The sequence below is a fragment of the Phalacrocorax aristotelis genome, chromosome 2 (genome assembly GCF_949628215.1).
Source record: "Phalacrocorax aristotelis chromosome 2, bGulAri2.1, whole genome shotgun sequence".
Taxonomy (NCBI): domain Eukaryota; kingdom Metazoa; phylum Chordata; class Aves; order Suliformes; family Phalacrocoracidae; genus Phalacrocorax; species Phalacrocorax aristotelis.
Window position 1 is genome coordinate 7,812,481 of NC_134277.1, and position 14,210 is coordinate 7,826,690.

The 14,210-nt window shown below is 43.3% G+C and overlaps 1 long non-coding RNA gene across 1 annotated transcript; it reads right to left on the bottom strand.

Annotated features, from left to right (window-relative positions):
- Positions 1-5,290: 5,290 nt before the first annotated feature.
- On the bottom strand, positions 5,291-11,389 carry LOC142053862 (uncharacterized). The gene is made up of 3 exons (XR_012659347.1): positions 11,299-11,389; positions 9,258-9,290; positions 5,291-7,668 (listed from the first exon to the last, which is right to left on the bottom strand). It is a non-coding gene; the product is annotated as an uncharacterized LOC142053862 (long non-coding RNA).
- Positions 11,390-14,210: the final 2,821 nt, after the last annotated feature.

The following is a 14,210-nucleotide window of genomic DNA, read 5'->3' on the forward strand; positions in this document are numbered from 1 at the left end:
TTAAATATAAATTTATTTTCTGGTATACATAAAAATGTAGGTGGGAAACATGGGAGACTTTCTAAGCGGAGTGAAATTTGTTCATTATCACTCAGCATTACTGTAGTCCACAAAAGACCCATTTCCACTGGGAGATGATCACCAGGTGAAGGGTACCAAGAGTCTCAGTGTTCCACTCCAGTGTGTCCTGGTAAGCAGTTATGAGACCACAAGAGCTTGGGTGAAAGGAGGGAGAGAGCAGTCATTCTCCTGTCAAATTTCTTCCTGCCCATCATCACTACTCCTGATGGCTTATCATGTGAAGATTTTGTTTTGTTGCACAGTAGTAAACACTACCGAGCATTATTATCTGAACCAATAGTAGAATTATCAGTTATTTAGAAGTATCAGAATTATGAATATCTGAACTTATATTTAATACCTAGGAGATTATAATGGCAAGCATTTTGTGCCTGGGAACTCCAAATCTGAAATGTAACACATCTGTATTTTGACTAGCATATACTACAAGAGTAATTAAATAATGTATAACTAATTAAGGATATAGAAGAACCATCCATATGTAAAAATCACCACAAACAGGTCTAATTTTATATTAAAGGCAATGCCAAGGCAAAGGTACAGAATTTCTAATATACAGACATAAACATATGTGTGTAAGTTCCATATGTGTGCATATTTCAAACCAGCCTCAAGCGTTCACAGAATCACAGAATGGCAGGGGTTGGAAGGGACCTCTGGAGATCATCTCATCCAACCCCTCTGCCTGAGCAGGCACATCCAGAGTAGGGGCACAGGACCGCGTCCAGGCAGGGTGTGAGTGTCTCCAGGGAAGGGACCCCACTGCCTCCCTGGGCAGCCTGTGCCACTGCTCTGGCACCCGCACAGGGAAGGGGTTTGTCCTCATGTTCAGGTGGAACTTCCCGTGTTCCAGCTTGTGCCCGTGGCCCCTTGGCCTGTCATCTGGCACCACTGAGAAGAGTCTGGCCCCATCCTCTTGACACCCACCCTTCAGATATTTAGAATCATTGATGAGATCCCCGCTCAGTCTTCTCTTCTCCAGGCTGAACAAACCCAAGTCTCTCAGCCTTTTCTCACAAGGGAGATGCTCCAGTCTCCTGATCATCTTCACAGCTCTCCGCTGGACTCTCTCCAGTAGCTCCCTGTCTGTCTTGAACTGGGGAGCCCAGAACTGGACACAGCACTCCAGATGTGGCCTCACTAGGGCAGAGCAGAGGGGGAGGATAACCTCCCTCACCCTGCTGGCCACACTCCTTTTAATGCAGCCCATGACACCGCTGGCCTCCTTGGCCACAAGGGCACGGTGCTGGCTCAGGGTCACCTTGCTGCCCCCCAGCACCCCCAGGGCCTTAACAGAGCTGCTTTACAGTAGTTCAGCCCCCAGCCTGTGCTGGTGCGGGGGGTTGTTCCTCCCCAGGGGCAGGACCTTACACGTGCTCTTGCTGAATTTCATGAGGTTCCCCTCGGCCCAGCTCTCCAACCTTATGGTGTATCAGCCACTCCTCCCATTTTTGTATCATCAGCGAACTTGTGGAGGGCACACTCTGTCCCTTCTAGGTCATTGATGAACACGTTGAATAGGACTGGACCCAGCACAGACCCTTGGGGAACACCACTAGTTATGGGCCTCCAACCAGACTTTGTGCTGATGATCATGACCCTCTGAGCTCTGCCATTTGGCCAGTTCTTTATCCATCTCACTGTCCACTCATCTAACCCACAATTCCTAAGCTTACCTATGAGGATGTTATGGGAGACAGTGTCAAAAGCCTTGCTGAAGTCGAAGTAAACAGCATCTACTGCTTTCCCTTCATCTACCCAGCCAGTCATGCCACCATAGAAGGCTATCAGGTTGGTCAAGCATGATCTTGCCTTGGTGAATCCATGTTGACTACTTCTGATAACCTTCTTTTCCTCTACATACCTGGAGATGACCTCCAGGATGAACTGCTCCATCACCTTTCCAGGGATGAAGGTGAGGCTGACTGGCCTATAGTTTTCTGAGTCCTCCTTCTTGCCCTTTTTGAAGACTGGAGTGACTTTGGCTACCCTCCAGTCCTCGGGCACCTCTCCTGTCCTCCATGATCTTTCAAAGATGATGGACAGTGGCTTATTGACATCATCTGCCAGCTCCCTCTGCACTCATGGATGCATCTCATTGGGGCCCATGGATTTGTGAGGATCCACTTTGCCTAAATGATCTCTAACCCAATCCTCGACATCCATGGGGAAGCCTTCCTTTCTCCAGATTTCCTCTCTCACCTCTGGGGGCTGGAATGCCTGAGGACCAACCTTAGCAGTAAAGACTGAAGCAAAGGCGGCGTTAATTAATTCTGGCTTTTCTGCATCCTGCGTCACCAGGGCACCCACCTCAGTCAGCAGTGGGCCCAGTTTCCCCAGTCTTTCTTTTACTACTAATGTATTTGAAGAAGCTCTTCTTGTTATCCTTGACATCCTTTGCCAGATTTAGTTCCAAGTGGGCCTTGGCCTTCCTCATTACATCCCTGCATATACTGCCAGTGTTCCTATATTCCTCCCAAGCAGCCAGCCCCCTTTTTCACGTACTCTAAACCTCCTTCTTCCATTTGACTTTCTCCAGAAGCTCTTTGCTCATCCATGCAGGTGTCCTGTCCCCTCTGCCTGACTTCTTCCTCATAGGAATGCACTGATCTTGAGCTTGGAGGAAGTGTTACTTGAATACTGACCGGCTCTCTTGGATCCCCCTACCTTCTAGAGACCTAACTCGTGGGATTCTTCCAAGCAGGTCTTCGAAGAGGCCAAAGTTGGCTCTCCTGAAGTCCAGGGCTGTAATCCTACTTGTTGCCCTGTTTCTACCACGCAGGATCCTGAACTCCGCCATCTCATGGTCACTGCAGCCACGGTTACCCCCAACCCTCACATCCTCAACTAGACTTTCTTTGTTTGTTAGCATAAGGTCCAGCAGCACATCTCGCCTCATTGGCTCCTCCACCACTTGTGTCAAAAAGTTATCCTTGATGCTTTGCAGGAACCTCCTGGATCGTGTATACCTCACTGCGTTGCTTTTCCAGCAAATATCAGGGTGGTTGAAGTCCCCCATGAGAACCAGGGCCTGTGAGTGCGAGGCTACTTCCATCTGTCTGTAGAAGGCCTCATTGACTTCCTCTTCCTGATCAGGTGGTCTGTAGCAAACGCCCACAACAGTGTCACACATATTTGCCTGCCCCTTAATTTTTACCCATAAGCTCTCAACTTATTCTTCCTCCATCCCTAGGCAGAGCTTGATAAATTCCAGTTGCTCCCTCATATAATGAGCAACTCCCCAGCCTCGCCTTGCTGACCTGTCTTTCCTAAAAAGCCTGTAGGCACCCATGATAGTATTCCAGTCACGCGAGCTATCCCACCATGTCTCTCTAACTTCAATCAGATTGTGGCCCTGTGACTGCACACAGGTCTCTAGTTCCTCCTATTTATTCTGCACGCTGTGGGCATTGGTGTACAGTCATTTCAGAGGTAATTGAGCACGCAAGTTTCCCTGGAAGGGTGCATGAGGATCTGCTACAGCCATACACAACCTTGAGGTAGCTGGTCTTCTGATTGTCATCTTGTGAGGCAGCTAAGGCACCTTTGTCGCTGCTCTGGTTGGCCTGGCTTATTCCCCTGTTGGATGTGATGGCATTAGCATTGCCACCTTGGACCCCTCTTCCTAGGTCCTTCAGTTTAAAGCCTGTCTCATCAAGTTGGCCAGCCTGATGCCAAAGAATCCTCTGCCCCTTCTAGACAGGTGGATTCCATCCATTCCTAGCAGGCTATGGTTGCTGGGGAAAATCCCATTGTCATAAAAGCCAAAACCCTCACGACAGCACCAGCCATGTAGTCAAGAGTTTATTTGCATTATTTGTCTATTACTGGCTGCCCATTTTTCTCCAACTGGTAAAATGGAGAAGATGCCTTGGGCACTGATATTTTTCACTTGCTCCCCCAGGGCTTTATGGTCTTCCTTGGTTCTGCCCAGGCTCTGGCTTATAGCATCATTTGTGCCCACATGGAATAGTAAGAGCAGACAGTAGTTTGTGCTCTTGACAAATTGTGGCACCCTCTCAGTGATGTCTCAGATCATAGCTCCCAGAAGGGAGCAAACTTCTCGTGACTCCCCGTCAGGTTGGCAGATGGGCGCCTCAGTGCCTTTTAACAGAGTCACCCACTACTAGCACTCGTCTCTTCTTTTTACGGTATCCACTCTGTGCTGCTGGTACAGTTGCACCTTGTGGACCTTGCTCGTGAGTGTCTGCAGCTGTTAAAGCTTCATATCTGTTATTGCTAGCGATGCTGGAGGGTGAAGACTAAAGTGGAGCCCTGCTTTTTTGGGTCACCAGGGTCCAAGGTGCCTTGTTCTCAGTGGTTTCTGCTACTGGAATGTGGTTCTGAAACCACTTACCTATCTCTGCCTCAGCTCCACTCATACTGCGCCGGCTTTTACCTGTTTCCTGCAACTTGGCCACCTGATGCAACAGATCGTCAACCCGTGTACACCTTGTGCGGGTACTTACCTTTTCACCAGGAGAAGGGTCTGGGCACTCGCTGCAACTTACTGCCTGTACTGAAGCCTCCTTCCTTACCAGTTCCGTCTGGGTGGAAGCATCAGACATCGCTGGGGCTTTCTCTGTAGCAACACTGGTTTTAGCTCTGAGGTGACTGCCCACCATTTTGGCAGAGACCTAGAGCACTTCTCTGCGCTGTGGACCCATGATCAGGGTGCAGCACCCTTCCACATGAACTGCCGTGCAAACTGCCGCACCATGCCCTAGTCGCTCACACTCCTCAGGGCCATTCAAATCTCCCGTGGTTGCTCCTGGAAATGCCCAAGCCGTGTCAGCCTTGCTTGCGAGAGCTGCTGGGACCTGGCGGTTACTCTGCTGTTCCTCAGGCTTCCCTGTCTCTGGAAAACCCCTTGTCTGACCCAATCTAGCTCCCAGCCACGGGACTTACCATTGCTGCTGCTACATTCCCCGCCAACTCATACAAAATTGGCCCCAAGGTAACTATATTTTCTAGTGAGGAAGAAGTGTTGATATTTTTTCGCTGGAAGCAGGCCATTAATTACCAACATTGGGGCTAATCCTGCAATCTTATCATAACAGAAGTTTTGTTTTTATCAGGACTTCAGGATCCGTATTAAAAAAAAATATTATCTCACTGCCAAAATAAAATGCAAAGTACTTGGTACAATGTGCTTGATTTAATGGAATATTCAGATTTGTTATTCAGATGCCACTCTTAGGTACTTGATACTCAGAATTTACTTTCTGGTGTTTGGACGAACAATTACACTATTCTTCAAATCCCTAAGGTTTGCTATCATTCAACTCAGCAGCAAGACTTGACTCCTGGGAGTGGAAACTTGGACATTTCTTTTTAAGCTGTTTGGAGATGAAGGGACAAATTTTCCCATTCATCTCTTCAGAATCTGACAGTAATCCCTTAGCAAAAGGCTTAGTCCTACCAGAACACAGATGTCCCATGAAATTAGGGCAACTTCAGGAAAAATATTTTTAGTGCAGTCTGCTCATTAGCACTAGAAGAGAAGCTAAGGAAATCCCAATACCCAAGCAAATATATACATATCAAAGTTCACACTAACACTTATCACTGAATCACACAAAAAATTACAGCTTCAATGGTAATGTTGAGTGAAGGATACCATTTTCTTATCTGTAAAAAATCATGTCTCTAACTCTTTTCACAGTAAAGCCGCTTCATTATATATCCTCTGGGTAAGCAATCACTAGCAAAGTTGATCCTGAGTACTGTATGCTGTTTTTTTCTTCAATATCTACTACAAGAGACCAGATATTTCAAGTCACAAAAGCCAAATTAAAACAAACTCCCAAAACTGAAGAATTGCTTTAAGCAAATAAAAAGCTCTTGGTATCAAAGAATCAGTGGGCAGGAGGAAACACGTACTTTCTCCTTGAAGAAAACTAGAAGAGCACTGGAATTACAGATTTATAAGTTCTTCCAAAAGCACCAGCCTGACTCTGAAAGTGTTCTCACCTCTAACTCAAATCAATTAAGCTGAAATCTAAAGTTGACACAAGAGAAAATGTAAAAATAAAATAAAAAAAAGGCAAGTATACATTCAGTCCAGGAATTAGAAGAAGCTTCTTATATTTAAAAGCAAGCAAGTTCTGAAATGGATTTTCAATGAAAAACTGGGTGGGAAAAAAACAACCACAAAAACCCACAAAAAACCCACAAACCTGCAATATATTAATGAAAGGGATTATATACAATACGGCGTGGGTAATAACAGATGACTGGAATATGTTCCCACACAGGATGTAAACATTAATCTCAGAATTAGGCCCAACAAGGTATGACTACCAAAAGATCAGTGTCAGATTCACAGCTGGATACTACAGCTGAGTCTGCCCTGCCATTATGTTGTTCAGATATAGCCCCCAGCTTACCTCTTCTTCACTGAAAAACAAAGTAACCCTAAGATCTTGGTGCTTTCAGGCTAGAAAGCCTATGTTGAAAGCACCACAGATTAGCTCATCTATCAGTCTTGTTTTGAGTTTTAAACTGAAATTAAAGATTTTACTAACTTGAGTGAAAGACCATTATTTGCTTAGAATAATGTGGATAGAAGCTAAACTATTGAAACGCTCCAAGTCCTCTGAAGTTTTCCCAGAATATATGTGCTTGCCCTGAAGGAAAGGCAAGTTCTCCCAAAATTCACTGGGAAAGGATGAGAGTGACTCTTTTTACCATAGTCCTACGGGCTGTGAGATAGTTCTGAACATTATAAGCCTCTTTCAGAGGTCCTGGCATCTCCTGGAAGTACCATTAAGCCTGGAAGGTATGACACCACCATGAGCGTAGCAATTCAGAATGACTTCTCAACCAAATATCAATTAGCCTGGTAAAGATTACTGTAATGAAAGTAAATCTTTTTGTAATAGCTCAGAGTATTTTAGGGAAGAAATAGTCCTGTGGTATGAAGTCTTTGGAAGCAGAATACTTCTAGAGCGCAAGGCAATTCTAGTTGGACGAAAAGGAGTACAATCAGTGAATAACAAAAAAAAAAAGCACAAAAGTTAAGGAAGGCAAACAAGTGTGGAGGCCAAATCAGTTCTCAGCTGCCACTAGACATGACAGTCCCAGGCTACATGCCCTCTGCCACTAGTATTGACACAGGAATGCGTTGCCCTCTTTGTCCCCCCAAAACACTGCAAGTCACTGAGAACTGAGCTTCTCCTCCAAGTCAAATGTCACAGTTAGGCTTCAGTTTTATAGTGGTTTGCAGACACAGTTGTGTAAATGCTGAGCACCTTGTGGAGCCCTCAGAAACTTCCTGAAGCCAAATGCTGAACTTGTCTCTTGTGAGTAACACAAAACCACAGACCAGTCTTTTCATGTGCCTTTATCACATCAGATCTTCAACTTTTTTTGTAGTCTTACAATGAGCCAAAGTAAACCTATTTTTCATACATTACCTTTAATGTATTAAAATCTACACTTTCTCTTTTGTTAGAAGAGTTTTGGAGCCCTTTGTGGTAATCATTGATAATCATTGCTCAACATTTTAAAATGTGCCTATTTAAACTTGGTATGAGCACTCCGCAGTTTTTTTTTTAGTGTCCCTCCAAAGTGTTTGCATGCTTTCTGCAAAGAAAATAAACAGAACAAATATTATGGCACCACAAGTTGGTCAATTATTAGCCTTTGCATACCCAGATCATGGCCTTTCTTTACAAGGACACATGTTAATATATAATAGAAGTGTATTTCTGTTCTTTTTTAATTGATTTTTCAGACACATATTGCAATCTTATAAGGTCAGCTGGAAAGTAAGTTGACCAAAGAGAGGCCTTTCAGAAAAATGAGCCACTGGCCACACATAATGAGAAATACAACTGGACTAAACATACGAAAATGATTCTCGTTTCATAGCAGTCCCAGGCTGGCATTCAACATGTACCCACCAGCCTCACTTAAGTCTGGATGGTCTTAAACTGTGATTCTAACAATTCTCAGATCAGAGATATGTAATAAATGTAACGGGCCAAATTTACAACCCGCTTTTTCAGGCTACTGGTGCCTACCACAGCTGTGACTATCCCTGTGAAGATGCAATTGCTATTTAATATACAATCATCATTTAATATACAAGAATAATTTTGAGGACATAGAAATGTTAAGTGGGGAAACAGCAGACAGGTTTAGTCTGATTTTGTGCATAAGAAATGAAGTGGCAGGGAACCCGAAATGGCCGGGCAAAGTACACACAGCAATCAAAATTTTTGTGGTTACGTTCAGAGACAGAACTAGGAAAATGTGAGAAAGAAAGGTTTTATTCTGAGATGGATTAAGGCAAGTCAGAGTTTTGTGAACAAAATATTCCTAACATATTGTCACAGACAAAAATGACCAGAGAGAAAAATAGGTGGAAAATTAGGGAATGGTGGCCAGACAATAGCAAACTGACTCACTCAGCTTGAAGACAAAGACTGAACCAAGGGACCAGAGACCAAAAAGTAATCTGGACTCACCTGGCTCATTGAGGGACCTTTGATAAGATAAAGAAAATTGTATCAGAACAGTCCAGTTCAACCTTCAACAAACTGCCTGAACTTTGTACTCTTGTATCAGATACAGGCAGTTTTAATGCAAGGAGGACTGTATTACAGGCCATCATACTGTGCTAAGACCATGTTTATTCTGTACCAAGTTCAAAATCTTACAGAGGTAAAAACACCTGAAAAAGGTTACACCAGAGGTGTAAAGGTATGAGGACTGTACACTCCTATACACAACTCTGCACCCAAAACCAAAGAACCCTTGAGTGGTACATTCAATATATCTAGTGGCTAAATTCTCCCACCTCCTTGCTAACAGAGGTGTGAGGGGCTCAAGCAGAAAAAGGGCTCTGTAACTAAGAGCTCCTGAAACTGTCTTTCTAGAAACTCCATTTCTCAGTTTTGCCATCCATTTACCTTCACGTATCATATTTAAATTCCTAAAATGAGCTAATTTCAGCTGCATTTTCAAATGGAATTATAATAATTACTTATTATTTATGAATTGCACATTATATAAGTTATGTTTTGCAAAATTTAGCACCTTTTCTAAAGGAAAAAAAAACCAAACCAAACCAAAACCAATTAAAAACTGAAGCCAAAATGTGTTCTAATCAAAGTGTACAACAGAAAAATTAATTGGGCACTTTAAAGACAGTAGTGTACAGAAATTACCTGATCTCCTTCATTAACATGAGTCCAAGTGTCCTATCGTAAGAGATAAGAAGGGAAAGTGTTAGCAGGGTAGGTGACAAGACAGCTTGCTTTAGGCTAGGACAGCCATTCCAGGAGACTCTGAGTAACCTCTTTATCAGTAGAACATGAAAGATGTAACTCTAAAGTTTTCTAGGGCAACCAAGTGTGATATAGACAGCAGAAACTAAGCAGTCTGCCAGCCTCTTACTGCATGACATGTTGGAGCAGCTATGAAAGGGCTTTATTGCCAAACACAACCATAGTGACCCATCTTGTATCTTTTTGTAATTTTCTCCATTATTGAAAATCTTGTGTTCTTAAGTGTTGTTTTATTCCTAAATCCTCCATAGCGGTAAAGCAAAATCTACACATCTGACACATGAATACAGCATTCCTTTCAGTGTCATGAATCTATTATTTGGTGGGTGAATGGCAAACTCCTGCAATACTTATCGCACACCACTTGTGGGACTCCCACCAGTCATGAGTGGTATCTACCACTGAGCTGCAAGGTCTGAGCCACAGGCAGACAGCACAGGTTCCTGGGGTGAAAAACAACTCTTGCTTAGCAAGTTTTAGTCCAAGTCTCCTTGGCAAGCAGTGATGTAATGGAGGGGTTGGAGATTTAGGGTCACACTACAATGCTATTTTTTAAGCTGACAATCTAAGTTACATCTCAACTCATACTGGTGAGATTCTCTAATGTTACATATCTCATGTAATACGTTAGTGAGATGAAAGTGGATCTAATTAGATCCAGAAACTTGACAGGAAAACCAAGAAGAGTCTGGAACTGACTGGGTAAATCTAGGACAGAAGCCTGGATGAAGCAAATGCTTTTCTGTTTATATTGTCTTGGGGGTTAAAGTGTGTTTATGTGCAGTTTGGCATAGCTCCACATGCCTTATGAGTTTGTTTTTCATTTTGTTGCATCAGAAAAAATCTATATATAAACCTGGAAACCTGAGATGCCTATGTTTCTTTTAGCAGTATGGACCTTAACATGGCCATATAATGCATTGTACATGCTATTAAAGAGTAAAGCTTCTGTTTCTTAACAGCTGTGAGGCAAACCTCAAGAATTTGATTAGTACAGACAGACAGGTGTGCAAGGAACCTGGAATAAGAATCCTGAGACCTCTATATTAGCTAAAATGCCTCCTAATGGCAATCTGAAGGCCAACATTTTAAAGTAAATTAATCATTAACTTACTAATACGGTTATCAATTACGTTTTTCGTTCATTATTGTTTGCATAAAAAACCTAAGGCAGGTCAAGACTTACACACAAATGCGTTACTTGGTACCCCAAATTGGGTGATGTATCTGCTATTGTACCACATTCCCTATCTTCCAGTCATGAAGAAACCAAACTGGCAAAATAACCGAGATGCCCACTGTCAGTTTTCTTACAAGCAGTTAGAAGATGTCTACTGCCATATCATTTAAGACCTGCATTTTGAGAGTACCATGTGCTCAGAGTTTTGACTGCAGTAAGTGGGAGCTACAGCAGGTCTCTTGCCCCCTGTCCTCAGCATGGACCCCATCCCACATGGTTTGTTCAACGTCACGGACATTGGTGGTCTGAGGCAAGAACAAAGAAGCCAACAGGATCCTCCCATGTGGGAATTTTGTCCAAGAGAAATCTTATGGAGGTTAAGTTCTGTGCTACTGTTTTCTCATTTGTAACCCAGGGCTTTTCAGTCTTCCCTGTTTCAAAGTGCTGTGGAATGATGAAGGACTTAACAGATATAACATGCCACATATCCATGAAACATTCTCTGGGAGCCTAACACAATCAGACAAAAATGTTCTAAAAAGTCATAGCTGGAAAAGCAAAGCTGTCTTTTCCTTCTGTTCTGAGACAGCTTTGGCAGGAAGGGATATACTGAAGAAAGCACACAAGAATTTTCTGCTTTTGAACATGGAAGAAAGTAAGAACTGTGTTACAAGAACATTGCATTATAGAAGTACGATCTGAGAAAGCACACGTCATGCGGTTCACACAAATATCACTGACCTTACAATTTCTCCTGGTTTTGTTCAGGCTCTCTCCTGGACAGCACGTAGGACACGAATGATCTAGTATCTGCAAACAGATAAGCATTTAATTCCAGGTGAACACTTTTTCCTATGGAGAAACCAACTGAAGTCAGTGGAGATCATTGTGTACACAAAAGCATGGTAATTGTAGTACAGCTACAGCATTAGGCTTTTGGATTCTACTTTCAGAACTGTTCAGCATATTACATTGCTCTAAAAGCAACGTGTAGCAGCTAAGGACAGGCAGCTAAATGATTTTAAAATCAGGCCCTTAGCACCATGTTGTACTGGACCCTTCTGGCTTAAACTCTGCATGACAGGGCAATGTGTATTACCATTACTCTAAGGATAATACTCTAAGGTTCTCTCTTCTGCCTGCTTTTGCCAACAACGTTGGCTACCGAAGGCTTCAGTGTAAAGGAAAAAAATATCACACAGCTTACCTTCTTGCTTCGAACCCTGCATCCCTAGAACATGCAGTTTTAAAGCAACCTTTTGTGCAATACACAAAATAAAACAGCTGGCTGCCCAGAAGGCCTCACCCAAGACAAAACAGTAACAGTCCTTCAGTTAATCTACCTCCCTGGCTCAACCAGACGCCAAGGAACCCAGAGCCTCCCTGACTTCTGGGAAGCAAACAAATATCCTAAAATGCCGTAGGTCAAACCATCTTACGCTTCTTTGCTGTCTTTGATCCATAGCTGTTAGGGAACTGCTAGTCCGCAGACTGATGGCTATTGCTGATACGCTGGTGGCAGCGCTAGCTGGCAGGATGCTGTCACTGCTAGGATCGTGCCATTCCTCTTTACACAGCAAAATGAAATCACCTCCCAGATTGCATTCCAGAAAAGGCCAGGTAGCTGAAATTGCCCCTTTGTAAAAAAGGGCGGGGGAATAAAAAAAGGCAAACAGGAACGTGCGTGTACTTTGTCGAGGTTCTTTTTGTTGTTTAGCTAAATACTTTTGGTGTGGTGGAAGCAAAGAAATAGCCTTGGGCTAATACCTGCAGATTAAAATGTGATGTTGATCACTATCAAAAGTACTTTGTGACCTAAAATGAAGCTCTGAGTAATCATCACAAGTGGCAATACGCAAACTGATGGATTAAACTTCTTTAAAGCATCACAGTGACTTTGTCAGACAGAGTACCCAAAACTTAAGTTCCACTTTAACTCTGACAGGTTAAATAGTTTTTACTTTGCATGGTCTGGCTTTCTTCACAGGGATGGATTTCCGTGTTATACGATGTGATTTGATGGCAGTGTACCAGCAACACTCTCCACATTTCTCTGCTCTTAGTAGCAACTGCTCTCACCATTTCAGTCCTGTGTTTCAGTTATTTATATGGATCTCCATTACTAGAAAAGCAAGATCTCATAAACCTACTTCCCATCACTCCTTATCTCTCTTTCCTGTAAGTCAAGAACATCTTCTTATTCCCACTGAAGAGCTGAGCAATGGAGGCACAGTGAGAAGTGATTTGTATATGACAGTTGTTGGTCTAAGAAGAAATGGCATACATCTACAGAAATCCTGGCTGGAAGCCAAACCAGATGACCATGTTTGAACCAAATCGAACTAAATTAAATAAGGGCTTTCTGCAGCACTCAGCACATTATTTATGCCTTGAAATAGCATATCTGTTTCGCAGATCTTCCCATCCAATTATTTAAAGGCTTGGTCCAACAGAGATAACACACAAAATCTGACTGTCAAAAGATCTGCTGCCAGCTGCAGTCACCTGCAGGGACAGGGAAGAAAGACGTGTCTGATGATAGCATCAAGACTTTGGCTGCGACTGTTAAGCTTCATAAAGCTGTCATTGTTTGAAAAGTGATGCCTGTTCCTTCTGCATCATGATGGAACCAGCAATGATCCATCCCTTGGATTTTACCCAAGGAAAGGCCAAAGAGAAACGTGAAAAACAAAGGAAATGAGCAGACCGCTGTTGCCTGCTTCTGCCCCCAACCACAACCCACACGAGCTCAGTTTGTTGTTTTGGCAGGAGAGCAGGCACTGAATAAGCAAGAAGAGCTGAAACTGGCAGAACAGTCAGAAAAGTATTTAGAGTTGTTTATGTATGAATGATTGCAGGGTGGGAAGGGTAGACATCTCCTATTTGGATAGATCAGGTAAAGCCCTGGGGGCAGCGCTGAAAACAGAGCCCTTTGCAATCAGATGAGTAACATGATCCTGGGCTGCTTTCTCTTCTCCCTCTGTGCAGTCTCCAAGTTTTTTGAGCTTTGCCTTGGAGTCCTATTGAACATTACATTCGCAGGCATTTGTTAAATCCTGCTATAGCCCAGAGAATGCCTACCACTTTAATCCTCTTTATTAACAGCTTTCAAATTTTCTGTGTTGTAGCCAAGGTTCACTTGCTGACTCTCAGTCTCAAGAGGCCTTGGAATATTTATATGGTATATTTACCTCCCTCTGATTTCATTACAGGAGTGATACTTGGCACTTCTATACTACCTCCTATGAAGGGACAGGCCCATCACTAGTAATATAGGTGTGACACCACCAGCTACGCTTAATTGCATGCAAATTCTGAGTAGTAAACAGGGAACCAGTCTAAATGCAACGCCCATTTTGCACAGCTAATAACCTGACTGAGAAACTGCTATTTGAAATGTTCACCATCGCATTTGTTGTGAGGATTATACCCTTTGTAAACACAGCCACTGTGGGGCAGCAATACATAAGCACTCATGAATGCACGCAGAAGGTTAAGTGTGCTTTGCATTGCCCAGGGCCCTGATGAGGCTGGTAAGCGTTGTTACCCTCTGCCCATGGACAAGGGGTTTGATACAAAGGTTAAGTGCCTAACACTCCTTGCTGTAAGCATATTCCCCCAACCAGGGTGACTTAGTGCCTTGGGAACCATTA